General features: G+C 40.7%; 2 long non-coding RNA genes across 4 annotated transcripts in view; one reads left to right on the top strand and one right to left on the bottom strand.

The window, feature by feature from the left end:
- LOC149524557 (uncharacterized) overlaps positions 1-24,565 on the top strand; it is a 328,526-nt gene that overhangs the window by 121,879 nt on the left and 182,082 nt on the right. The gene's annotated exons all lie outside the window — the stretch shown is intronic.
- The window catches only part of LOC142829575 (uncharacterized), a 315,467-nt gene continuing 293,420 nt past the window's right edge, over positions 2,519-24,565 (bottom strand). For all 3 annotated transcript variants that reach the window (XR_016349476.1, XR_012904104.2, XR_012904107.2), the window contains exons 4-5: positions 4,325-4,424; positions 2,519-3,536 (exon numbers count right to left, since the gene is read on the bottom strand). This is a non-coding gene — a long non-coding RNA (uncharacterized LOC142829575). The remainder of the gene's footprint in view (positions 3,537-4,324; positions 4,425-24,565) is intronic.

Raw genomic sequence — 24,565 nt, 5'->3', positions numbered from 1 at the left:
ACTTTAAAAGTACAAAGATGCATTGGCCTGTGAAAATAGACTGAGCATAAGGAAACAACGTGGATGCCTGTACAGAAAACTACTTCTCAGAAAAAAATAAGATTTCTTTGCTTTTTAGTACAGTTCATATAGTTTTGAACACAGTGCATCATAAATCTGAAGCCCCTTGATGGAAGGCATTGTAAAAGTTAATAAAATACAGGTATCCAGAATGGGATTTTTTCCTACAAATGTGTGGGAATTTATTCCTTACACATGGAAGGAGCTATAGTTTTGGCTGGAGCTGGATGTACTGTGTGTGCAGGTTCTTTTCAAGCTTCCCACCCTATTGCTCTGCTAGTGGCTCTGGTAGCATCACCTACTTGCTGGCTTCCCCCTTTCTCTCTCTGGTACTAACCAGTCATGCAAAAACAGGCGGGTCTAAGGCTATAGCCTTATCGGCCTAATGGTTAATCCAGCCCTACTTGGCTGGGGAGAACTAGATTGAGAAACAGTGACACAATGGAGGTATCTGGAAATTAGGTCTACCTAAATCATCAGAGGGATAATGTGTATTTAGGTAAGACAGGTATTCATGTAGAATGTTTGTTGTTTCTAACCCCCTTTTCTTTCAATGCTTTATTCCAATTGTCTCAAACACATCAAAGACGAAAAAAATGTGGACTACTTTCAATAACATCTACTCATCACTCAGCTGCACCTACCTTCTTCAGAAATGAGCAATGAGACACCATTCTGTTTGTGATAGTGAACATGGACTTCAAGCTGTGGAACATCTTATCAATCTGTGACCCAAATGATTATATCTGGTGATTTCTCTGCCACCCATTCCCTGTCACCTAAAGAAATCTGTTGGGTTCCCAATTCAGGTTACGACATTTAGGATTGCTGTTTTTAAGCCATAGGAAAGAAGAAATAAATTGACTTAAGAAGGCCATCTGATCACTGTATTGCTCTACTTTATGGGCTCCTAAAACAAAGGACTGCAGGTTTCCAAACTCAGTGGGATCTGCTGGGTGAGCACCACTGATGAAGAGTTTGATAGCCCAGGACCTGGTTTAATAGTGGGAGGATTGTTGAATTCCATCTCAGTAGAGGAACAGGCATGAGGGCTGACACCTAAAGGGGTGCACTCAGAGAGACAAGAAAGGGAAGAGAATTGCAATTAGCTCTGTAACCATGACAGCCTGATTTTTTTGAAGGTTTTTAATGTCATGGAAACCTTGTAGAAAATGAGCATGTAATGTATACTTTAGTAATTAATAGCTTTGCAAAGCACAAAAGCACCCAGAATTGATTGTAAACTTCCAGCCATGTTACCACCTCCTCATAAGTTGATGCAGGGACTTAGTGTTTCCACTTGTAGTTTCTTATTTTGGACATAAGAAAAAATAAAATTTGAGTTTTCAATGTGGGACAACGTTCTTTCTCTGGCAAACCAAGCATGAAAAATTTCAGCTAGCTTTCTGTGGGTAACAGAAAGCTTTTAAATAAGAATTTTCTGCCAATTTTCATGCAGAAGAGACTCATAAGTGATTCTGCCAGTGTTTATAAGTCATAAATTTACTATCAATAAATAACTAGTATCAAGCAAATGTCTTGATGTACTGAGATAAGCAATTGACACGTAACATGGTTTAAAATGATTAAAAAAAAGCCCTGAAGCAGGAATGAAATGTTGTTTTTCATATGAGTATGCAAAAAATATTGAACTGAAATTTATAGTAAATCTGAGTGGTAGATTCTCTTCTATGTGCCAGTGAAAATGCAAAATATCGTTTTCCAGAGCGATTCAGCCTGAAATCAACCTGTTTTATGGCTATGGGCTTTGGCTTGAGAACATAGCAGGAGAACTCGAGAAAGATTGGATGAATGATTGTGTTCAGCCTTTTTAAATGGGAAACCTATGAAGTGATTTGTGTAAAGTAAAAAGCAGAATGGGAAATTCTTAAAAAAAAAAAAAATCTTTCTAGGAGTCTTTTTTAATAGTGTGGAATTCACCTCAAGTTGTGATGATCTATTCAGAATAATAAAAAATACTGAAATCTGCAAAAGGGTAATCATCACGTGCTCCTTCTCCTGTCATCCATTTCCAGACAAATGGAGGCCAGGGACACAATTCCTACACAACTTGGCTAATTGCCATGATTGACCTAACCTCCACAAATCTATCTAGCTCTTTTCTGAACCTTGTTAAAGTCCTAGTCTTCACAACATCCTCTGGCAAGGAGTTCTACAGGTTGACTGTGCACTGAATGAAGAGAAACTTCCTTTTGTTTGTTTTAAACCTGCTGCCTATTAATTTAATTTGGTGACCCCTAGTTATAATATTGTGGGAATAAGTAAATAATTTTTCCTTATTCACTTTTTCCACACCAGTCATGATTTTATAGACCTCTATCATATTCCCCCTTAGTCTCCTCTTTTCTAAGCTGAAAAGTCCAAGACTTTTTAATCTCTCCTCAAGGGAGTTCCAAACATGTTGAAAAGGTAAAGTAATATAGTATAATGTCAGTTATCTGAATTCCCTTTATCCAGAAACCCCAGTTATCCAAAGATACAGTGTGCCCCCATGTAGATCTTGAGCTCCAAGTAGTGTTTGGATGTATCCACGTGTCCAGTTATCCAAAATTTTGAATATAGTGCCCCGTTTACTACTGCACAGGCTTCCTCTAAAAAAGAAGGACATTGGAGGCTTCAAGAAAGGCAACTCTCTGTGACTGGTTGCTTAAGGATTGTTCGTACAATGCACTCCTGTCTTTCATCCAGGTGACCCTTTCTTTGTTCCTAGATTGGGTCAGCAGTTGAATGTAAAATAATCCACATTAACCACTGTACAGAAGATGCAGTTTATAGGAGCATATCGGGACTCATTGGTAGCCAAAGCCTAGTTTCCGTAAACAGATTTGTAACCTTGTCAGGTCTGGTTCAGGGAAGCCCCTGAGACACAATAGGGAACTGTCTTCAGCACCTGGGACCCACAGCATCTTAGCATCTTTGTGACCAAATACAAAAAGTCAGGTCTCTGCTGCTTCCAGGGTTGGCTCAGAACAACTTATTTTCCAGACAGACTTACCTTGGACAGACGAATGACTGCTTCCCTACAAGTGAGGTGCTCCTGAGCCTGGTGGAAGGATCAGCTAAATGTCTGTGCAGGCACTTTTTTTGTTGCTCAATCCCACAAGTGGCTTTAACAGCACATGCAACAGGAATAGGGAACACTATGACTCAGAGTAGATGGGCAATTCAAGAAACCAGTCTTCACATCAATCTATTGGAACTCAGGGCTGTTAGGAATGCTTACCTTCATGTTCTACCCCTCATTAGGGGCACATCAGTCAGGGTCACGACAGCCAATGATTTCTCCATGTCAACAAACAGGGAAGAGCAAAATCAGTCGGTCTGTGCACTGAAGCCATGAAACTATAGAATTGGCACACAGCTCATCAGATCCAAATATGAACAGTCTACCTTCCACGTATTCAGAACACTGCAACCGATGTCCTCAGTAGACACTTCTCTTCGGATTACAGGAGCTAGACACCCAAGTTCAAACAAACAAACAAACGATTTCACAGGCGCTAGACACCCAAGTTCTCCACAGTATATTCCTAAAATAGGGACTACAAGAGCAGGATCTCATTGCCACCTGCAATAACAGGAAGTGTTTGCCTTTTTTCCCCTCCAGACGGGGTCTGAATACCACTCCTTGGGAAATGCCTTTCTTTTACCTGGGAAGCAAGGTCTGCTCTATTCTTTTCCTACAGTGTCACTGATACCAAGGATGATGAATTAGATTCAATAGGAAAGAGCCAGAGTTATCCTTTATAGTGCCAACTTGGCTGAGATGAGCTTGATATTCTTATCTGCTTCAGCTATGTATTGAATTGTTGTTCATGATCCCGACCATTCCCCACTGCTTGTCACAGAATGCTGGTCGTGTTTTTCATCCTAACTTAGCAGTTCTTCACCTCAGGACTGACTCCTCAGTGGTTCACAAGGTTAGAATCTCCTGCTATTGTAACCCACACACCCAGTGGCTGTGGTCCACCGTTCCATGTAGTGGCACTTAGACCACTTACAGTGAGAGATAAGAACAAGTGAGCTCCACAGCCTAAGATGAGAGCCAGCTGTCTTTACAAGTCAAGCTGTTGAAACTCCTATGCTAAGTTCCAGAGGTCCCAAGTTCAAATCTAGCTGGTGGTGGTTACAAGTCAGAGCTTGTCCTGGATCTCAACTGGGTCCTGCTAGGTGTGTGGTGGTTACACTATGCAGAAATACAGCAGGTGATATGGGTTAATTTCTTCCTACTGTTGAATATTACCTGCAGAAGTAGAAGAGAAGAATTCTTCCACTGGTGGTGGTGTGGTTGTGTCCTGCCTTATTTGGTGCCACTTTCAGTCATCCTGGATTATCTGCTGAATCTAAAAAATTGAGATTATCAATTAGTTAAATGTAAGGTCCATTTGGGTTCAATATCAGCCTTTTATCCTCTGGCAGAGAAGAGACTGAGGGCAGTTTCCCTTTGTACCCCTGCATAGCTTCAATATCTGGTACAAGGAGACGCAGGGTGGGTGTATACATGGACTGAATGGACACTGCTAACTGAAAATCTCCATTCAAAAGTTTGAGATGCCTGCACATTTGAAGTGGAGAGCCATGGGGAACTTGAGTTGTAGAATCACAGTGACTGCATGAAGTGAGTAACTTCTTCATGAGAAAAAGTTAAAAAGAGCTGAGAAGAGACTAATAAAAATGGCATTATTATAGAAGTGTATAAAATAATAAAAACTATTTAGATTAATCAATGCTCCTATTTACACATCCCTCCAAAAGAGAGAAACAAGAGGACACCCAATGAAATGAAAGCACCTTAAAATTGATTTTTTTTCCTCTCCACCATGAACAATTTATGACACTGCCACAAGATGTTGCTGATGAATATTGGTGGCACTACATTGATTTCTGCAGAGTTTTGCCAATGTACACGAATAGAGAATTTGGGCCTTTGAAGAGTTTAGTAGAATTCAGAAAAGGTTTAGAACTTTTTGTGTGAATGTCCTCCACTAAAACACTAAGACTATGTGAGATTTTGCGCCACAGATATGCAAATGAGGCTAAGCATGGAATATCGCCGACCCTCATCTGCCTATCTAATGAGCCGCCATTTTTGTGGGAGAGGCTCTTGCGCCAGAAGGAGCTGTCTACACTGCCCCTTCTTGCACAAGAAAATCCCTCTTGCGCAATGCTGTTATTCCTAAAAATAATCAGCGTAGTAGGATTGCGCAGCAGGGTTTTTCTTGCGCAAGTAGGGGCAGCGTAGACAGCTCCTTCTGGCGCAAGAGCCTCTTCTGCAAAAATGGTGGCTCATTAGATAGGCAAATGAGGGTCGGCAATATTCCACGCTTAGCCTCATTTGCATCTCTCTGGCACAAGATCACGCCAGTGTAGATATAGCCTAAGCATCTACACAGCATCCTTTGCTTGAAATAAGCTAGGCAATTTTCGCTATTTAAATTGCATAGCTTATTTCAATGCTATTTCAGAATAGTTTATTCCATAATTTGGTGCAGAAATTTTGAAATAACTCACTATTCAGAAATTTCCATTAAGCCTCGTGGAATGAGGGTTACTGGGATGTTGGAATAAGCCTCCTGTTATTTCAAAGTCTATTTCAAAATAACGGGGTGCTTCAATAGATGGGGAGTAGCTATTTTGGGATATTTCCAATATCCCAAAATAGTTCTGCAGTGTAGACGTACCCTAAGATAGAAATGTGCAAGGGATACCAATCCTTATGCTTGAGGACAGAAATCAAACTAACTAATTGGGATGAGAAAAACAGTTCCCCAAAAGGCACGCACTTGCTTCACTATCCAGTAAGGAGGTTGTGAAGAAGCAAAAATATAATGATGGAGTTTTTCTGGTTCTTCAAACATTAAAGAACATTAAAATAGTACATCTTCAAATATTGTCAGCCACTGATTCTATTATTTTCTTTGAGGAAGAAATCACGTTATACACTGAAGTTCGGATTTGATTATTTTTTACCTCATCTTGGTGCCCTTTGTGTCATCATAAATGTAACTAATAATGATGCATGCACTCTAATTTATTTGCACATAAAAGTCCATGACTATTTTGAAAAACAACTAAAATAATATAATTAAAACTAAAGCTCTATTGAAATACCCTAGGAGCCTTTGAACTAAACGAATATGGACTAGATGAAACCCCAAAATTTTTGGTGGGTTTCTTCTCTTTGCTTTAGATTCTTGAAACTATAGCATGATTAAGTGAAGACTTATTCAGTGTTTACCTAGTTTTCTTTTGGCATGACCAAGCCATTCATAGTCCAAATGCTTGTGTCTCTTTGATTTCAGTGGAGCTATAACAAATAACAGCTAATGATATGCCTCTTATTGTTTATTAATGTCCTCATAAAACAGATGTTATATGCAACATATGATTTGGATACTCTGTCTCCTGGGATAGTTATTTTAATAATTTTATATTTACATTTGCCATTTATATACATTTTAATTTGTATTTTTTATTTTAAATCTTCATGACTCTCTCTAAATTTACTGGGGATTCAGAGTTTAGCTTTTCTTCAGAAATACAGGCAACTGAAAAATGTGCATTAGCAGAAAGTTAAATGGAGGGATGCCATTGGATATTAACTGTTTATCTTTGCATTATGATTGTAATTTGACATGATGTTATTTTTTAACTTTGTTGTGACTTACTGTCAGCCCCTAAAAACATTAGTGAATGGTGCCCAAGCCTTTTAATAATAATTATGAAAAAAAGCCTAGATTTGTTTGCCATTTCTCTAATCTGTTGCTAATAAACTTGAAAGAACACAGCCCTGTCTAATAAACACATCAAACTAATGGGGAGTAAAGTAGTTCAGAAGAGTGTTTGTTGTTTGGTGTTTAGATCTCAGTCAAAATTAATCAACAATGGATGGGGCCTGCTGTATTTATTAGCAACACAAATCCCTGTGATTCAGTGCCAGGTCCTTTGACTCATTCCAGTGCATGCTGGCAGGGGTACAGGACTGATAAATACTTACATCCTTATGACTGAAAAAGATGGGGGAGGGGAGAGGAAAGGAGGAGAAGTTGGGGGGAAGGGAATACAGCCGAGAAAACAGACCACACGACTGTAATGAATTCCCTGAGAGCCATTTTGAATTTCTCTCTATACAGCCAGACTGTGAATGGGAAGTAATTGATTCAGGAACAGTAGAGGCTTTTTTCTTTGTGAAACCTTCAGCTTTGCAGATGGCTAGCCTGAATAATCCTGCATGGTTTTGTTCTCTCTTCCCCTTTCGACTACTACCTCCCCGCCTTAACTTTCACTCCTCCTCATCCCCTCCCCCACATTTGTTTTTTAAAGGCCTTGCTTGTAGCAGTGAGGACTGCTGGAGACAGGGCATATATAGCATGTGCTTTCAGGGGCATCACTAGAAATGCATGTGCAGCTTTCTAACAAGTTATATTCCAAGGTAACTAAAGTGATGACATTTTAAAAGCTTGGTGTTTAATTCTAGATCTAGAGTTTAAGGCTCATTTTTGGAGGAGAAATAAATCCAGTTATCAGCATAAAAATGCTTCCCTTGAATGAAATGAACATCTCCCTCTGAAGTGCTGTGATTAGAGCTGGTAGAAATATCTGTTCAATGAGAAACTACCAACAATAACAACAACAAAAAGTTTAGAAGTAATAGCAATGTTTTGCTTTCAAAAGTTTGAAACCAAGTTGAGCCCAGAAGTCTAAGTTCTGTTGCTTCTAAGTCTGCCATGGCTTCCAAGGTTTCTAGGTCCCCGCTCCCTCTTGACCCTAGCAGACTGATAGTGGAATTCAGAGTCTCGGTGCCCTGGAAGCCAGTGCTCAATCAGGAGACTAAGAGTTTGGGAATCAAGGTATTCAGAGTCCTTGATCTGCAGCAGTGTGCCTGGAAACCCCCGAGAGAGTCCTGGCTTGAGCCTCCTGTGTTGCAGCCTATGAATTAAGAACTGCTAGCATCTTAATACCAAATTAAATAAAATGTGGAAACACTTTTGAGAGAAATAGTGGGTGTAATTTGGACTCTAGCAATTGTGTCATGTGGTAGGCTTGCCAGATAGCTTCACAAAAAAGCCCGTACACAGCAGGGGAGAAATTGGTTGAGCAAAAAAAAAAAAAAAAGACACCGTGCCTTTAAATTCTCGCACGCTCCCTCCGCTAGACACGGCAGGGAAAAAATGGCTCTGCTGGCCTTCCGTCCAAAAGAAACAGAAAACCGGGCGAAAACCGGACACCTGACAGTCCTATTGTGTGGGGAGACTGGAGTGAACAGAACATCAAATAACCAATAGCCAAGTGTTTTAAATGATTTTTTTTCTTATTGTCATGTCGGAACCATTCTTTTCACACAAACTCATATATTTTTCATTGTGTTTCACTGATAAATGTCATGGTGGAGTCGATGCCTGGGAAGGGTAATAATTTCAATTTAGGAAGCATAAAAATGAGGTGGTTATTCAGAATATAAATTTAAATTAAAAGCCCAACAACCTGCCAGTACGAACTCCCACAATTATTTTTTTAAATCTTTCCAAATAAAGATTTCCCTCCTATACATATGAAAACACTCGCTACCTACACAAACCTGTCTAGGAGGCTAGTGGGTAGAATTACTCACAGCAGTAATTTTTGTCCCACACTTGCCATTCAGGGAGAGAGGCAGCAAATTTCTGCATTGCAGCAAGTTTTGGTAATCTTCCTTTCTCTGTTTAGTTCTGCTGTTTACTACTGTCTATTTTTCCACAGAGAGGCAAGATGCGTGAAGTAATATCTTTAATTGGACCAATTTCTGTTTTGTGAGAGAGACGAGCTTTTGCGCTTACACTTTCCTCTATATTGCTTTAACAGCAGGGCTGAGGGACTGATGTGTAGTGGATAACTTATTCAGTGCACCAGAATTCTTTCCATTAGTGACTTGTCAAGCAATTTACAGCTTCTGCAAAGTATTCATTCAAAAGTATTGTTCAACATTATTCAGCAAATAACCTTGTTGAGTAATTCTTGGTATGTAAGTTGCTCAAGAATTGTATGTTGTGAGTAACTGTATTCATGAGCTGATGTTTCATCTGATTTTGATAAAACAAATAGGCAAAGATGTTCATATGTGAATGCCAAACCTTAGGCACTCTTGAAATTTTGGCTGTGCTTCATATGGTATAGTTTCTTGATTAGCTGCTCCTCCTAGATGCTTCCCGCCTGAACTATTTGCACTAACAGCATTAAATATGGCTCTAGGGGGGCATATTCATTTACGAATTGCTTCGAATTATTTTGTATACAACATGGAAAACTGCAGCAGAAATCAGCAAAGATGCCAAGGATATATGGATGGTAGCATGCAAAAGAAAATATGTTAGACTTGTTCCTCAGACAATTCCCTGATCTAAGCTAGACCACCTTTATTTATTTCAGAGGCAACACTTTATTGTCCTGGGTAAGAATCAATAGGTGAAAACTGCCATGCAATGAGATGAACAACCTCAGCCTGGGAAAGACAAAACAGTGGAATGTCAACCACTGCAGTAAATGGTTCAAGAGGCAGCATGAATAACTAAACTGGAATGGTTACTCTGGAATATTAGGTTATGTCTACTAGCGTTATTTCGAAATAACTTAGTCCACGTCTACGCAGCAGGCAGTTATTGTGAAATAATGTTGAAATACCATCAAGCTGGAGGTCTTCTTACTCCAACTTCTGTAACCCTCATTGTATGAGGAGTAAGGGAAGTTGGAGGAAGAGTGCTCTATTTCGAAATAAGTGCCTAGACGCTCCAATTTCAAAATAAGCTATATCGAAATAAGCTACGCAATTGACGTAGCTCAATTTGCATAGCTTATTTCGAGTTATGCCCTGCTGTGTAGACGTGCCCTCACTGATAATAAGACAACTTAGTGGAGTAGGGGCGGGCTAAGAGTTATTTAGTTCTCTTCCTGGTTCTGTCACTAGTTTGCCAAGAGACGTTATGCATGCCGCCTAAGCCCTTAATTTTACCATCTGAAGGATAACATGTTCACCTCCTTCCCTTTCTTACTGTGAAGTTGTGAAAATTACATAAAGCATTATTGACCTGATGCTGTGGGGTGCGATGAGCACTCCTATGAGATGCTGAGCATCTTTCACTTGAAATGAGAATCAAGACCCTTCAACACTTTGCAGTACTGAGCTCTGTATAAGTTCTAGGTTTCCTTACCATTAAACAACTGGCACGCAGCAGTATAGCATCAGATATAAGATTTCATGTAGGGAAATCATAGCTATGTTTAATAACATCAAGCTGTAACTAAGGCATTTTAAGCAATTTTAAAAGGACGCAAAGTTCCATATTTCTTCTGAAACGGTATGCCAACACAAACATATAATACAAGCTTATGAAGCCACATTCCCTTGATTCCTCATGCTCCCTTGGGTATTACATCAGCTGTATCAGGGGAATACACAACCCTGGATTAGAGGTTTTGGCAGGTGACAGCAAAGAGTGTTTAAAATATAAGTTTGAAGTAGTTTGCTTGGATATGTGCACACTAAGTATATCAAGAGTACCTAATGTATATACGGATAAGTAACTCTTCTAAACATGTAAAAACTAACATCCCAGCATAACGTATGAAATGCAATTCACCTGCAGCAAATCAATCCCCTTCCGAGCTCAAATGTATATGATAATCATGTATGTGTGATATATACTGTTAATAATGCGGATTGAAGGAAAGGAATCTCATTTAGTGGTTAGATCAGCCTAAAAAATTGCCCTGAAAATTTATCAGCCTGGACATACAATCTGATTTTTAGTTTATTCATGATCAGCAAACAACATAATAAAGATATTTTACTCGTCTGTCAAAATAAATTACTCATCTTGGGCAAGGGAAGCAGTAGACAGCTCCAAGGCTGGGAATGATTATTATAGGATTAGAAGTCAGGACTTCTGGGTTCCTTTCCCAGTTTTTCTAATAAATTGTCATCTGACAATGGGCAAGTCACTAACCTCACTGTGTCTCCGTTTCCTCTTCTGTAAAATGGAGACAGCAATACCTACCTACCTGCCTCACAGTAAAGTTGGGATCCTCAAATATAAGTCTCCCATATAAATGAACAGGTCGGTCTATCTCCACAAATCATTTTTATTTCAAAAACACCTTTAAGAAATACAAAATTTCTTTTCATGAGTACCATGCACATCTCTTAGCTTTGTCAGTGACAAAATAGAAATTCAGTTATTAGCCTCCAACGTTATTGACTGAAGATAGTTGTGTGTGTGTGTGTGTGTGTGTGTGTGTGTGTGTGTGTGTGTGTGTGAGAGAGAGAGAGAGAGAAAAAAAAAAAAAAGCTTCGGAAGGAATTTAAGAGATGTGCTGTTCGCAGGTGGGTGGTCTCCCTGAAGATATTTTCCTTTTCTAGTCATCTTGCTACTGTGTGACCTTGTTTTCTGCAGCTTAATAATTAAACTAGCAACAGAATCCACTCCCACTTCCCTTTGATGTGTCACCAGCTTGGCCCCTTTAAAAGGTGTTTCTAGACAGGTTAGGTTTTTTTCCTCTTCATGTTTATTTCAGGTGTGATCAAGGAAAAAAGATACACTGCACTTAAACGAAACTGGCAAAGTTTGGGGTTTGGCCAAAGCAAGTTGTTGCCATGGGGAAATTTCAGAATGGTTTAAGCAAAAGAAATACTTTAGAAAAGTTTATTAGAGAGAATTTTGTACAGAGACCACAAATAGTGAAGATAAAATGATAACCACAGAGTTAAACTAAAGAGAGAAACTGCTTTTCTGGGATAGGACCCTTTCACTTTAGCTTTATTTGTTTAAATTAAGCTAGATTGATAGTGAGCAAACGTTGTGCCCTGCTGCTGATTATTCAGTGGTCTGTCTGAAATGAATTTGACAGTTTCAGTACATTTCATGCTGGACAGGTGTCTGTGACAGAGCCCCCCTGCCATCTGAACATCTATGGCCCCTTTGTCAGCTGTCTCACTAGAGATGCCAAGAACTGTGGAGAAGTCTAAATGGAACAACCTTAACTGCTAGAGTCAGTCCTTCCAGGCAGAACAGGAAATCTGCTGTGCCTCTGTCCATGCCATGCCTATTCTGTGGAGAAGTGTAAGACCTCCATTATGAATCTGAGCTTACTGCTGGTCTCCCCCCTCTCCTGAAATTTCTCTGTTGCCTTCCCTTGGACATTGCTCTCTTTATTTTATACTCCCCTCTTCTCCTTTCCCTGGGTTTTGCTATGTTGCAATCCCTTGAAAGTTTTACCTGTATAAGGATGGAACCCACTAACTTGTATTTTCTCAGCACTCAAAGGAGAGAACAAGGAGCTGAACATCCTGGCGAAGAGTTTAGTCCCACTCCAGCTCAGCCTAGAGTCTGTAGAATGGTGAGTGTCTTTGAGCCTCTCCTCCCTGCTCACCTAACTAATAGCGTGGGAGGACTGTACAGGCTGGTTAGCAAGGAATTCAATGGTCTCTGCTCTTGATTTTAGTCAAGTGCTGGGTTCTGAGCTTCTTAGGATCCACTAACAAGGTGAAAGCATTGTGTAGGAGTAAAATGAGCGGCCTGTTCTGTAGACATTCAGGTGTCTGTGCCGCTGACAGCAAGATACCAGCCAGGATATTTACACATCCCTCACCACATCTCATTCAGGACATGTCAACCTCTCACAATCCCCTTTAATTCCCAGGGTCTTTTCTCCTTGACTGCACTCCCCTTGCACTATTTGGAAATCTCCTTCATGGACCCAGAACGGCTGGAACTCTCTCCTTCGCAATCAGATCAATGCTTTATGAAAATGTCAGAGTTTGCAGTGCACTCTGAAGCATATATACTTCAGGAATGTATTATAGTGAGATCAAGCTGAAGCAGGACCTACAGTAATGAGACACAGTGTTGAATGTGCTTGGCCCAGCAACTCTCATTTTTTCCCCTGAGACCGGGGCTCTTGGCACAGTGAGTGACTCATTCAGTCCTTTTGGTTGTGCATGAGAACGAGAGACAAGGGCCTTTGGTTGTTCCAGGAGAACAAAGAAAGGCAGATTTTGAAGGCTGCCAGATCTTCCATTAAGGCTACAGGACAAAGCTTGTTAGGATGTGTGTTGTAATGGAAGAAAAAGAGTGAGGCCTAAAAGGCAATTTGTGTAAGCATATCAGACTTGAGTATGTATGAGAACCAAGCCCCTTTGCATATTACAGCTAACCCTTGTATTCACTCTGAGCCCATCCTTAGAATGTTCAGCTGGAAAGGGCCAGGAAAGTGAAGTATGAGTCAAGAATGGAATGATTTACATATTGCAATGCACACATCAAGAAGACTAATTTTATTTTTAAAGTGGGAGGAATGAATACAAGCAAAGATGGCAAAAGGGGCCTGACTCTCAGTGAACACGTCATGCACCACCACTTGGATAGATTCTATGGGGTTTACTCAGTACCCAGTGCGTTCAATACAAATTAATTCCATAGTCCTATGAATTTCCCACAGTCTCTTCCCATATATACAAGTGACTTTTCATGGCACACAAGAGCAGTACAAGAGCAGCTATACTAAAATGCAGGTGATATGAACATGGTGAGGTAAAAATAGCTATATTTACTAAATGTATAGGCGAATACAAACTGCATATACACATTGCTGCTTTGGCAGTGTAACTGTGGCTTCTGAAACACTGAAGGCTCATAAATTATTTAAAGGGATACTACCCAATTCCTTTACACGACAGTAATGTGGTACTCTGATCCTGCAGGTGCATCCATAAGGGCTGATCCTCCATGAGTTCAGGGATCTCCATACAGCCTCCTGGATCTACCTGGATGGATTCAGACTGGCAGGATTGAGACCTTATACTAGATAAATTAAAACACTGTGGAACTACTCTTGGGCTTGAAGTTAAGCTTTTCAGAATGGAGGCCTTGCTTTGAAAAGACCCTGGGATAGGATTATCTGTTTGGGGAGATGCTTAGCATGCTTGTAGGTGGTGGTAGAAATAATGTCATGACAGTTTCTGAGGATGCCTGTTCCTCCACTGCAAACCAAAAAAACTTACTGTTGTCCTCCATGTTCTTAAACACATTGAATGTAAAAAATATTAATGAACATTACGGCCAGCTACTTGCATTGCAGTAAACACGTATTTCTTTTTAATTTTTGGGTAGTCCAATCCCAAGCCCCATCCACAGGTATTGCTCCAGAGAGGTGTGCCATTGATGTCAATTAGGGCTGCAAGATTAGGATTTTATTTTGTCTTTCTCTACAAGTTTTTTTTTTTGTAAAATCAATATTAAAATGCTGTTAAAGAACAAAAGCAATGTTACTTCTTGCTAGGGTGATCAGAGGAAAGGAACTTGTGGGTTCCAGCAATAGGTGGAACGTATATGATGTGGCTTTCTACTGCATTGTGCTGCTGCCAGGGGAACGTAACTAAACAATGTCTTGTAGAATGTAATTGATTAAGGAAACATTTAACTTCCAGATATTCAAATTCTGCTGTCTGTTGTGAAAATCTGTTTTCTTTCCACCGTTGTCCTAGATAAATCCGTGCTATGCTGCTCCAGGCTGGACTGTTCAAGGTTGTTCAGTTTTCCCTTTGAATCCCACAAGGTATACATCTGCGTTACTCAGACACCAAATATTTACATTCATGTACATGATATAATTGTGGCCTCTGCTGTAGACTCTTTCTCGGGGTGAAATAAGCATGTCTCTTCTAATACTGCTAATGCTCACATATGCCAATGCTATATTTTCTATTAATTAAATGTTCTACATTCATATTTTGGCCAATGGTTGTGCCCCTTTAAGACAGCTAGATTGTAGGGAAGGAGTTGCAGACCATTTCTTATCCACTTGAGGAATTCCTCATGTACAGGGGAAAAAACCCTAAAAAAACTAAGTGAAGAAAGGGCTGGATCTGCTAGGTCTATGGGAACTATGGGTATGGGAAGCATGAGAGGCTCTACCTGGGCCAGAAGAGAGACAGAGACTGACCTTTGTCCTGGCAATTATGCAAAGCCCTTTGGAAGTCACTGAGGCAAGGACACAAGTTAAATAGTTTCTAGGGCTGTCTCAGCCTATGCCAGGGACCATATAGCCCCTACACAGGGGCTTAAATCCGAGGTCCCAGTTTATCCAACTTCTCTTGTTTCTGTCCTCACATAGGTTTCTAGGCTGTCCCCTAGTTCCTGTCCAAAATATACTTCTGCAGTGACCAGTCATACTCTCTTCCCCATAGCTTCAGTGGTATTACATGGTAAATAAAGAAAAAGTAGCAGGACTACCAGATGTGACACGTTGTGTGCTGGGCTCTGGCCAGCTGCATTCTACTTGGTGGTTTCCCAGAATGCTCTGCTCCTATTCCTGGGGATGCTGTGGAGGAGGGCACTATACCTGCATGAGCCCTGAAAGGAAGGTAGGGATTGGGGGAGAGGAGTGAGGTGATTAACTTATTTACAGTGAAGGTAAAGTTGTATACAATTATGGGAGGTAATTGTATACAAACCAGTCCATCCTCCTCTAGGCTGAATGAAAGTATTTTTCACATCATTTATTAATATCACGCAAAGGAAAGGGAGATTACTGAGAGAGAAACAGGGATCCAGTCTAGTCTTGAATACATGCTAAAAATTAAACAGACCTTAACAATAAAATAGATGCTGAACAAATTCTGACAAAGCACAGATGGTTTCTTAGGTGCTTTTGAAAATCTGTTCCACAATTATTTTTCAAAATCTTTGTATGTTAGTGTTGCATTGCATCAGATCCCAAGAAGAATTTTTTTTCAACACAGGAATGGTGTTCTTATCTGATACTATATCCCTTTTTTAGTTTCATGTGAATGTGGTATAAAGGATAGGAAGTTGATGCAGTGCACCAAAGTTAAACAAAGGTAACAAATCAAATAAAGAGGGCAGACTCTGGGTAGAGTGACTGAAAATGCAGCTCATCCTATGTTGTCAGAGTGCTCTGATGTAATCCTGAACACCTGACTGGGCTTCACAAATTGGTCAGGAACCTCATTTGACTGCCTGTAGGACTCTTAACTCTCTATCTGCTTCTGCTCAGCTGGAGATGCTGCACTATTCCATTAAGACCTGTACCTCTAGGTAAGGAAAGCCATTGTATAGGCTGATGCATGATAAGCTTCCCCCACACTGTTCAGCTGTCTAAGCATTTGCCCTCAGTCCGAAGGATAGTAGCAGAACACTATGCCAATGTCTCTCATTCTTCATCTGTGGTGTCCAAGCTCTTGAGCAGAAAGGGCCAAGCACTAAAATCCTATGGCTGGTTTTAGGGACATGGATGAATATTCAGAGTTGACTGGGCTGACTGCCAGTCTTTATTACCTACATTGGTGAACGGAGCAATGACAGTCCAGAAGCATGTGTGATCTGCCAAAATAGTGCAGCTATGTAAAAGAAAGACATTTCTCTGACTATAACATGCAGGATTCTGCTGTGTAGAAAAACTGGACATGTCATAAGCATGCTAAGTGTTTCAGCTAAATCAATTTTTTCATTGTATTTTAAAAAGCCAAGCAACCCTCACCTGTCATGAATTAACCTTCCTGATTAGAATGTAAGAAACCATGTGAATTGCAGCCCAGCTTTGTGTCAAGCTGTGGAATTCAGTGTGGCATAAACCTTCAGAATTCTGATCCTTGTGGGACTTGGCTACAATCAGCCAAACGTTCTATCAATCAGCAGGACCCCTGCATGGCATGGCATTAACCTTTACAATTCAGACTTGTGTGGGACTCTGCTATACTCAATCAGTCAGTCAAATCTGTCTGCACAGACCCTCCACAGGGGGTACATCAACTTTTCTAACACCACTGACAAGCTGAATTGTGATCAGTCAATCAGTCCTATCATGCTGTACAACTGCTCCTCTTCTGCCCCTCTTGCCCTGAAAAAAAATCACCCTGCAATCAGTGTTATTTACAAATTGTTCAAAAATGACATTTCCCCCTTCTGTCAATTAACTGGCGCTATTTCTTTTTTTTATCAAAAGACTGATGAATGTTTTTAATCACAGTGTGTTTTGTGTGTGATTATCTAACAATTTGGCACAGATAGCTGTCTGCTATCAGGCCCAGCTCTGGAGTAACAAAATTACTATAGCTCATGATGGAATAAAATGGTTGGCAGAGCAAGTGTGTTTACATCATACCTGGCTCTAGTTAGATTCATGAATAGATTTGGACCTGTTTACTGTTCCCTTATGGTGTTTGCCCTACTAGTAAAGTATATTATATGCAACCAGAATGACATACTGCATAAAAAAGACTGCACATAGACAAGAGCTGCAACCAAACTAAAAAGGTGTTTGAGACAATACAATATGTGCGGTTTGCACTGTATTGATGGAAGGAGGACATGTTAATATTTGTACATTGTCAGATCTATTAATTTTGACCTAAAATGTCAGAAGCAAACAGTGATTTTTTTAGTGATCATTTATATTGCTGGAATGTTTTTTCCTTTCTGAGTGTCTTTATGGGCAACACTTTTGTAATTGAGAAAATGTAATAATATTATGAAACAAGCTCCCGTTTTTGATTTTTTTGAAACATTTTTTTATATGACCAAAAAGAGAACCTTTCCCTCTTTACTGTCCCCATACCTTAGTAATAACAGAATAGCCTGGTTGATACTTCCATGTATGGGATGATGTCTTATTTCCATAAAGGGAGCCAGAAGTTTCGCTAATCAAGAATTCCAACTGGCCAGTCCAGCCAGCCTTATGGGATGTCATGTTTTCACATCTGTTGCTCAAAATAAATAAAATAAAAATTCAGCCTGGTTTGAGACAATCCCCTTACCTTATCATTTGTTTGGAACTTAAAAAGCCATGATGGAATTGCATTCTGATGTAAGATCATGGGATTTTCACAGTAGTGGAACATAGGAAAAGCTTTACTTTTTCCCCAAAGGTTTGCTCTTCTTGAAGACACTGGTCATTTATAAAAACAAGACAGAGTAAGTTTGAGGCAAGGTTACCTTATGTCCGCTCAGGTCATGTGGTTTGGTTTATTTTCCCACAGAATCGTTTTTGCTGTTACAGTCATAGTTGTATATCTGCCCCTATGGTGCTCCTAGATCAAAGATGCACCATGGGAATATCTTGGCAGCTATACAACCTGGGTGGATGTCGGAGTGTTCTGAGGGTACTGTGCACACATAGTAGCTTCAGCAACCCATGGGACAATGTTCTCTAGGCAACTTCGAGGACTGAAGACAGGCCAAACACTAATGAACACTCCAAGGGAGTTCTGTGTACTTCACATTGTGTTTGAACTGCTCCAAGAAGACAATTATGTCCTGAGCTAGTGCTCTGGTAGCGACCCAAACACTGTTAACTGATCATGCTAAGCACTAACTACACTGTGTGCAGACACAAACCATATTCAGAGACCACAGTAAAATGATTACAAACTGTTAAAAGTTGCAGTGTGGGCATGATAGAGAGGTCTGACTCTACTATTGAAATAAACACAAATTGCCCTTGACATCAACAGGAACAGGCTGAAGCACTAAGGGCCAGACTTATAAACATATTTAAGTGCCTAATGATGAAGATTGATGCTTGGTGGGATTTACAAAAATACAGGTGGAACCTCTTAGTCTGGCACCCTCAGGACCTCATTGGTGCCGAACCTGAGAATTTGCTGGACCACGGAAGGTCAGTATTATCTAGAAGCATTATCAACACTTCCACTGCTTACTGGGCTCTTAGACATTTAGGGTAAATTAGAAATAAATAACAGCACAGAACACTGAGATCCAGAATTGCTGGCTGTAAAAAAAACTTTATGGGACTGCAGGAAACTTGGCCATACCTGTGGTGAAAGGACATGCAGTTAGCTAAAATCATGCTGGGTCACAGGTGTTGCTGGACCAGAGTGTGCTGGACTAGAAAGGTTCAACCTGTACCTCACTGAGTTAGATGCCTACCTCCCATTGACTTGCCTAGGCATATTTGTAAATCCCACAAGGTACAGAGAATATACCTTTTGTAAATCTAGTGCTGAAAGCTGAGAGAGGGTTTTTAGTATCAATGATGCTTATAGGTTTTACTACATCCAGGCACTTTGTGCAGAGCTGTTGTTGCTTTACAATTTCTGTACAAAGACATTCACTGCGATCAATAAAATGGTAGAGAACACATTGGAAATTTCCATCTTTGAAGGGCTGGAGAGAATGAATTATTTAAAAGCCTAATCCTGCAAGTCCTGCAGCATGTGAGTAACTTTAAGAATGTGAAAAAAGTTACTCATCTGCTTATATATTTGTAGATTCTTGATTCCTAAATATACATCTGGGGAGAGGGATGAAATGGGATGCATTTTTCATCTTGGCAGGGGGCAAAGGAATCCACACGACATAGAAGCAAGCCCTGATAATGGGTCAAGGATGGCATAATTGCTTGAGGCCTGTTCTTGGTATCCTAAGTAAAATATTCAGTGGATTTACTGATTTTCAGCCTGACAGGACATGCAAGTCACTGCTCATATCAGAGAGTGCAACAAATATATAGAGTGAGAATTAAGTTTTACTTTGCCTGCTGAGATCATACTAGATAAAACACATACCCCTGGAATCATGTGTGGAAGGTTTCAGGGAGAAATGGAATATTATAGTGCACTCAATATCTGCTTCCCCTTCCATCCTGCCAAAAGTGCTCTTTTGCTTTTTAAATTTTGTCTGCATTAGTTTTTGTGACTCTAAGGCACTGCTAAAGCACACATGTAAGACATCAGTAGAATACTCTGAGGTGTGGACCACACAGACATGCAGTTAGTTCCCTTTCAAAATGCACAGCGGAGGAAGCATTTTTTAAAATTAAACTTCCTTATTTCTTTAAGTTAAAAACAACTTGTACAACTTTTATGAAAGGAGGAGAACTTAAAACCTTGTATGAGCACTAAAAATTGGCAGGGGGTGAATGTACTGATTAGATGAAGGAACCCTCTTTCTTCCCCCCCACCTGAAAGAAAGGTTAGGGAAAGGAAACTGGTTTCCTGCAGTGGTTGCCATTTCTCTACCTCTGTGTGCTTTGCTGTGCTCTGTAGACACACAATAACAACCCCAGTGGGTCTGGGGATCAAATGACTAGCTGCTGAAGGATTAAGAGCAATTCTATCCTCTTGGCATGGGCTTTGGAATTTTCATTAAAATGACCTTGGGTGTGGTAAGAAAGGAATTCAGGCTGCACTGATCAGGAGCTAAACATTTTACCTGGGAAAACAATAAAAAAGGGCCCCTTTAAAATGCTCCTTCCTTGGGCCTCAAGCAGAGTAGTAGTAGATTTTAAACCTTGAGATGGTTGTACACAGATTAGCCCATAGATGTATGGAGATTCAAAATTAAAGGGATCTTGGAGGGAAAAGGAAGAGTGCTTACTACTAGAAAGTTTGTTCATGCTAGAGAGTGGAATGGACTTTCCAGGTTGACACCATTGTGCTGCCTATAGCCATAGAAAATTTAAATGTTTGTGTGCCAGATTGTGCAAAACTTCAGGTAGATAAGCGATTATTCACAACTTTTCCACATCCATCTCTACCTTTTTTTGTTCAGTCTGATGCCTCCAGCTAGCTCTATTTCTGCGTGGACATCTTTCAGTCTTACATCTCAAACTCAATCTGCACAAAATTGAATCTATCCTTTATCTCACTCTCTCACTAGTTTCTCCCCTCAGTAGCAACAAAGACAACTCCACTAGGTATCTTGTCCTCCCAGGCTTGTCATCTTGCTATTACCTTAAACTTACCTTTCCCCACAATATGTAGTATCTGATCAAACCTTATTAGTTTCCCCCTTTTTAATGAAATCAAAGTCTACTTTTCCCCTGAATCTATTGATAAAACCTTTATTAACATAAGGCATTATCGCTTGCCTTCAATACTGTAAACTTAGTCTTCCAACATTTCACCTCTGGACGTATCTGATAATGTCACTGTTAAAACAATATTGACTTTTTCTCTTTCAGCGATCTCATCATGTTAGTGTCTACATTGATTCCCTTCCTGAGCTTTCTTCAATGCTTACAAAATCATGTCCCACTTTCCTTTCTTGAATCCGCTGCCTCTACCCGTACTATGTATTTCTCCTGGCAAGTAAACCTCTGTCCCTACTGTTACCTTTGTTTCCTTTTTCGTGCACTTGACTTCACGTGATCCTTCATGCTGCTTCCCATATTTGGAATAGTTTCCCATTTTTGTCTTCCAAAGGCCTTTTTTTCTCCACCTTTGCTTCACTCTTCAAAATTCACTTCTGTATCATGTATATATCCCTTTTATGTCCTCACCAGTGATCTCTTCTATCCTCCCCTTCCTGGACTGCAGTAGACTGTTTTGTTTTGCTATGTTCAGTTTGATAAAACTAAATTTTATTTCATTTCGGTTTTGTGTCATTCTGGAAGATTGATTTTAAGGTGCGTTCCTCTGTATCCCTAGGTGGCTTTTAAGAATCGTTTTTCACTAGGAAAAATGAAAATGCATCACTTGTCCCTTTTGGTGGTTGTTATGGAGTAACTTCTGATTTGCCATCTGTATGACCTTATGGTCCCCAGGAGCAGGGGCAGATGACCCTTTTGCATTATCTTGCGGGGCCCCCCTTTGCCACGGCGCATGCGCGGTGACGCAACGCGCATGCGCGATGACGCCACGGCGCATGCGCGGGGCTTTTTGAAGCGCGGGGCCCGGGGCGGCCGCCCCGCTCGCCCTGCCATATATCCACCCCTGCCCAGGAGTACCTGTGAAATTGTCCTCACATTGGCCTCTGAGGGCTCAATAGAGCACTGGGGAGGCTACATAGGAAGCTGCCAACTAGAGAGAGGTTGAGAGGAGCAGCCAACTGGGGCCTGAGAGCAATATTCTTTCTAATTTTTTTCCATTCATTTGTGGAATAAATGTTAAGTGCGTTGAGTCATGCGTGGATGTGCAACACCAGTACAAACACATGCTGCTGGTTGTGGGCTGCTGTGGGTACTCCACGAATTAGCTGGGTGGCACCAGAATCTCTCCTGGGTGTCTGCCCAAGCGCATAGCTTACAGGGACCACTGCCTGGAAGGACCATAAAAGAAGAGCTCCAGGGCAGAGTTACTCCCTGGAGCTCAAAGAGGGAGCCCCGCATGCTGGCAGACAGAGAGAAACTTGTGCCTGAACAGAACAGTCCTGCTAGCAGGTCCTCAGGGAGCTAGAAATAGCTCCTGTCTGGCCGCTGGGTTTGCATGAACTGGTTATTTTCTAGTAGGTATCACAGCAGAAATACGTCTGATGAGGGATGATTGGTTTTATGGATGTGTTCGAGGAGAATGTTTCATATGTCAAGGGCATGAAATATGTGGTAGAGAACTGTGCGGGACTAGTCCCCCTGTTGGGGGACTGCAGTCCTGTGGGTCTTGCAGTAATTGCTGCCATAATAATGGAAGTGGGTGGGAGTGGGATTTAAAAAATAGTACCAGATAGGGCTCTAATGCATGGAAACTTCTGATGGGGAATTGGACAAATGGGTGCTCAGGGTTGATAGAAGAAAACATTTCTGTTGGAGGGTGCAGCTCTGCCCAGCCCCATACTATGGGCTATGTGCAATTTGCCGTCTCACTCATGGAGGTGTTTTGTTAATCATTCGATCATGTGAAACATATTTTTGTACAACAAAATTTCCAGTTTCTGCCAGTAATGTTAACAATGCTGGCATAGAAACAACTTAGCAGATTGCTGGCATCTAAGGATGGGCAGGGAAATTGTGAATTAGCATCAAGTATATATATCTTATACAATCAGATGTGTGAAATATGGCAGTGAATCACAAGAAATGAATCAACTAATTATGACAGCTATGGCGGCCGAGTCTTTCTTTTATACAGGTTAAAAGCATAGAGCATATGAATATTGCAACCAAGTCTTTTGCCTGGAAGTGCCAAATAGAGGTATGAGTTGAGTTAAAACATGTTAGGAAAGAAACACGTTCCTCAAAGCTGGCAACAGGAGCTAGAATGCTATAGATTGCAGAGAGCAGATGACTTTGCATCACCTACATTGCTCCTGAGACCTTGTATTATAATTAATTTCATAGCTATGGCACTCAGCCGCCCTATGAACCTCCAAGTTATAGCAAATAAGAAATGCTCCAAAGAGCCTGCTCCTTTCTCTCATTGAAGTAATGACAAAATATCTATTCATTTCGATTGGAGGAGGAGCAGGTTTGAGATCATGGGCTAATTTCAATTTTACGTTTATTCCCAACAATGTATGTTCCCATTGTTCTTGACCCATGTGATCATTATTATGTTCCTTGAGAACATAGTTCCATTCAGCATAGTTCTAGTCCTCAAGAGATTATGTAGTGCTTTGGGGCACCTTGTATACTATGTAATGTCAAGATAATATCAGGACAGTTGGTTTAACAAAAAATTAGGCTCTTCATCCTGTTTATCTTGATTACCAATATTAGGCTGTTGCCACAAGCTGTTCATGTGTGTTTGCCAGTAATATTGATTCTGTTGAAAAGACCTTTATTAGCACAGCATGTGAAAGAGAGTTGTGGTTAGAGTAGGGGATTGAGAGCCAGAACTTCTAAATTCTGTTCCTGGCTCTGCCATAGATTCGTTGTGTGATTTCCCCCCCCCCTCTCTTGCTGTGTACCTACATATGGATTGCTTTTTCAGGGAATGGTAGGGTGCAGGATGGATTAGAATATTTCTGTGTGGTTTAGAGTATGGTTTTCCCTGGAATGCACTTGTCAACTCAGTCATGGAAGGCACAGTATTCAAATCTCTGGGTAAAATTTTCAGAAGCTTCTAAGTAACGTAGGCACCCAAATTCAACTGTCTTCCAGTAGAACTTGCAATCCAATCTGACTTAAATACTTCTGAGGATTTTATCCTTCATTACCAGACATTCAAGAAGGTAACTTTCAGTTGGTTTATATATTTTAATGTTATATTGCATATTGCTCACCAGCAGTTTTTAGTGATTTTTACTCTTCTTACTGATTAGATGAAGTGACTGGGCTACATTTTATAATACATTGCAACTCATTCGTACCAGTGAATCTTGCACCTTGCATCTTTTCAGCAAGGATGCTACAATTTTGCAGATCCACACAAACTTTGTCTACATAAAAACATTGTGTGTGACCTGATTATTAGCTAATTTTGTAGCAGTTGTGCTTGGTCTCTCTTACAGGCAGAAAGAGTGAGAGCAGGGAACTGGGGGTGGGACTTACATAACTGAAAACATAGTTAAATCAGTATGACAGGTTATACCTAAAATCCGGAACTCTCTGGTCTGGCAACATCCATGGTCCAGCAGAACCATGGACATTGCTGGATCACAGATCCCTGACTGGCCGGGTTCAGGGACTGGGCTAGTAGTAGGGAGTGCAGCCCTAGGGCAGTGGGCTGGTGTGGTGGAAGGCAGAGCCCCCAGCTGGGTCTGGTGGTGGGGACTGCAGTCCTGATGGAGCTGCAGACAGTGGGGCCAGTGCCTGGGAG

The sequence above is a fragment of the Pelodiscus sinensis genome, chromosome 4, assembly GCF_052426305.1.
Source record: "Pelodiscus sinensis isolate ZL-2025 chromosome 4, ASM5242630v1, whole genome shotgun sequence".
Classification (NCBI taxonomy): domain Eukaryota; kingdom Metazoa; phylum Chordata; order Testudines; family Trionychidae; genus Pelodiscus; species Pelodiscus sinensis.
This window is presented reverse-complemented; position numbering and strand designations above follow the sequence as displayed.